This window comes from Ictidomys tridecemlineatus, chromosome 4, assembly GCF_052094955.1.
Source record: "Ictidomys tridecemlineatus isolate mIctTri1 chromosome 4, mIctTri1.hap1, whole genome shotgun sequence".
Lineage (NCBI taxonomy): Eukaryota > Metazoa > Chordata > Mammalia > Rodentia > Sciuridae > Ictidomys > Ictidomys tridecemlineatus.
Window position 1 is genome coordinate 148,309,894 of NC_135480.1, and position 4,297 is coordinate 148,314,190.

At 41.5% G+C, this 4,297-nt stretch overlaps 1 pseudogene; it reads right to left on the reverse strand.

Annotated features, from left to right (window-relative positions):
• Positions 1–2,282: 2,282 nt before the first annotated feature.
• On the reverse strand, positions 2,283–3,441 carry LOC144376884 (leucine-rich repeat-containing protein 28 pseudogene; annotated as a pseudogene).
• Positions 3,442–4,297: the final 856 nt, after the last annotated feature.

Here is a 4,297-nt window from a genome sequence, read left to right on the forward strand (position 1 = left end):
CACAAAACTGTACTGATCATCACCTGGCTAGAGTAAGTTGGGAAAGTTTGGATAGCATGATTGAATTTAAGAGAGAAAAAAATACAATTCCAGATTTTGACAAGATCTACAACCCATTTTAGGCATCTATTATCCACCAGTGTACCTCCTGATTACTTGTTTGTTCCATGTTCTCCAGAGGGCTCAGTCAACCCATGAAGATTAAATGACTTCAAACTCATTTCCTTGTCCTGTTAGTCTTTCTTTTTACATTCCTAAAAGTCATAGCTTTACTTCTGTGGGTCTCAAGTGGACCACTCCACCTTGCCAACTTACTTCATTTTCATTTTTGAGCTCTAAGATCATTTTCCTCTAACCTCCTAATCCTGATGAAATCTCCAACTGGATTATTTCACTCACATCACACTCAAGAGAATCTGAGAGTCCTAGGTGTTACATCCTAAGTCCTTCAGGACTTGAATTGTGCCACTAGGCTAATTTCTTTAAAACTCCTACAGGTGCCAAACATGGTATCACTTGCTTGTAGTCCCAGCTATGTGGCAGACAGAGGCAAGAGGATCCCAATCTGAGGCAAGCTTGGGCAACTCAGGAAGATTCAGCCTCAAAAGAAAAGAAAATGAGGACTGGGGATATAGTCCAGGAGTAAAGTATCCTAGGTTCAAACCCTAATACCTCCTCTCACACAAAAAGTCCCTCTAGGTGAAGAATGACTTGGCCCAGACAACAGAATGATCAAAGGCAACTTCTTGAGTTTGACACACTTGGTCCTGCCTTTGTCCAAACTACTTTCTCTTTTTTTCTCACATTTTTTATTGGTGCATTATAGTTGTCCATAATGTGTGAATTTGTTGTTACTAATTTGTACATGCCCTCAACAGTATAATTTGGCCAATATCACTCCCTAGCACTTTCCCCCTTCTGCACCATCTCCCCAGCTTGTTCCCTTTGCTCTACTGCTCTCCCTTTCATTTTCATGAGATCCACTCCACCATTCTTTTACTTTTTTCTCCCCAGCTTCCATATATGAGAGAAAATTTACAGTCCTTGATCTTCTGAGGTTAAGCTCCTTTTCCCATTTGAGATACCATTCCTTCTACACTTTTTTTCTTTGTGGAGAACTTCTATGCATCCTTTGAGACTTGGCCTGATGTTCTCTATGTCTGTAATTCTATCAATATCACAAGTTGATATGTCATCAGCTCCTTAAAGACAGGGTCTCCATCACATTCATGCTTGTTGATCCCACACTCAAATTTCATCACTTGCTACTCTCCCTGACTTTTTTCATTCTTTGGACACATGGAGTCTGACAGCCTTTCCCATGGCTCCACCCTTTGCCTAAAGATGACTCCCCTGTCCCTACACTCTGCTCTGTGTTTCACAGACTGACTTAGTTAGCATTCAGGTCAAAGCTAAAATGTCACCACTGCAGTGTTTGCAGTTCTACATCTAAAGAAGCCCTACCCTATTCTTCTTATCATTCTTAGCTTTTGGTTCCATTTTCTTTGAAGCATTCATCACCACACACACACACACACACACACACACACACACACATACACACACAAATAAATAAATAAATAAATAAATAACATTGCTTATTCTCATGTTAGTTTGCTGCCCTCCCCTGTTCTCCCACCCCTCTTCAGAACTTACTCATCTAACCAGGTGTGTTTTTTTTAAAGTGAATTTGCCTGTATTATCAAATTATAGTTCTTCAAGGAACTCACTTTATTTATTTATTTATTTATTTATTTATTTATTTATTTATATTATTGGTTGTTCAAAACATTACAAAGCTCTTGACATATCATAGTTCATACATTAGATTCAAGTGGGTTATGAACTCCCATTTTTACCCCAAATACAGATTGCAGAATCACATCGGTTACACATCCACATTTTTACATAATGATATTAGTAACTGTTGTATTCTGCTACCTTTCCTGGAAAAAAAAAACAAGGGAGAGAATTAAATTACAGTAGAGGGAACTCACATTAAATTAGATGTGTGGAGGTTCCTCAAACTAAATAGTATATGTATCAGACACACTCACATAAAAAGAAAAAATACAGAAGACAGGATGTCCTTAATTTGGGGGAGGATATATCCCAACTTGGGGGAATGGTGAAGGCATTTTAGCTGTGCAGCTCCATATGACATTTCCAGAGAATTCTGCATGCCCCTGCATGAGACAGGACAAGATGGAAGATCCAAGCCCTGCCAAACACAGTGTGCAACTCAGAGGCAGCCTTGGTGTCAAGCTGGCAAAACACTGAGGCTCTTGAGTGTTTATCAACTCAGCAGGTCAAAAGTCTGCAGACACTGGGTGGAGCAGCAGTAAGCCACAAAACTAACAGTTGTCCTCCCCTGGTGCAGCCCTGCCATCGGAGTCTCTCTCAAGGGAAAAAGCTTGGGGTAGACGATGGTAAACATGGGCTCATTACACCGATGACAGTGCCCCAGGTGGCAGTGCAGCCGCTCCAGGAGACTTCTGGGTAATGAGATTGGAGACAAAAAGTTCAGATCTTTTAGAAATCTGTGGTGGGCATGATACAGACTTCTCATGGCCAGCTCTTGCAGAGGCAGGACATGATCATTCTCTGTCCCTATGGCCTTCACCTCAGCTGGGAGGAAGACAGTCAGCTGCCCTGATGAAAAGGAGAGCAGCTTTACCTCAGACACTTGGATGGGGGCTCCACAGCCACTGCACCCGATGATTTTATTGTACAGGTAAGATGGCAAGCCCTACAGGTGAATGTTGTTATCCACATATAGGTATTGCAGTTCTCGAGATTGACCTAAATCAAGTAGCAAAAATGCAAATAATTCCCAGCCATGGAGAGAGTTTGTTGAGGCTGGGAAGCTGGCAGAGACGGTGCGGCACATACCATAGACGATTTCCGTCCACAGTGAGGTACTGCAGAGAAAGGCACAGATGAAGCCTCTCGGGTAAAGTTAGCAGACGATTGGTATAAATATCTAGTATCTGCAGCTCCTTCAAATCACCAACCTCTGGAGGTAGGAATTGCAGTTGATTATTAGCTAATCGAAGATGAAGTAAAGCTCTCAGACGACCAATATCTGGGCAAACAATTTCTAAGACATTATCACTAAGACTCAGATACTGGAGTTTTACAAGGGACCCAATAGCTTCTGGAACCTCTACTATGTTATTTGAGTGAAGATACAGTTTCACAAGGTTTGGAAGCTTCTGAGCAAGGTTTTATGGCAAGGTGGTAAGGGAGTTCCTTTTCATACAGAGTCTCTCCAAGTACTGCAGTCCTTCATCTTTCAGTAACTCCAGTGGAAAATGGTGCAGATTCCTATAATTTAAGAACAAATTCTTGTGCTTTTCAAGCCTTGCCACAGTGATCGTCTTACAAAGTTCGGATGCCATGATTGATCATATCCCATCTGGCACAATGCAGCACTATATGTTGTCAAAATTGGTCAATTTCTCGGCCCCAGCACAGCCAGCGCTCCCGAGCACAGGCGGAGCTAGACGGCAAGCCTAGGGACCGGTTCTCTATACTTTACTGATGTAGCTCCATTACATACAACAGTGCCTATCACACAGTAGTCTTCAATAAATACCACTGGAATGGGAGTATTATATGCAGAGTCATCTATAAAATGATGCCTCATGGGCTTTCTGGGAGAATTACAAAAGTACGTGTACCATACTTCAAATGATCTCTCCATAGCAAGTTCAGTATATATTGGTTCTTAGTTATTATGTGGGCACAGGGCACCATTGATCAATCCAAGCAATAGAAGCACCTGTGACAGTTGAATGGGGTACAAAAGGCTTGGGTGCAAAAAAAAAAACTGTAAGGAGAAGGACTTTTGCCTCCAGGAAATGTAATTATTAATTTTACATTTAGACACTGATAAAACACACATATATAGGAATATATAGAAAATCTAAAAGTTATTTAGAGTACCTGTTTTAGTGAGCTTTTTCACTGCTACAACTAAAAGGCCCAACCAGAGCAACTGTAGATGAAAAGATTATCTGAGGACTCAGAGTTTCAGAGGTCTCAGTCCATTGCCCACTGACTCCATTTCTCCAGGCTTGAGGTGACACTGAAAATCATGGTGAAAGAGTGTGGTATAGGGTAGCAGCTCACATAATGTTCAGAAAGCACAGAGAGACTTCACTCACCAAATACAAAATGTATACCCCAAAGGCACACCCCCAGAGACATACCTCCTCCAGCCAACCCTACTTGCCTTCAGTTACCACTCAGAGGATTAATTCACTGATTGGGTTAAGATTCAAAACCCAAATGT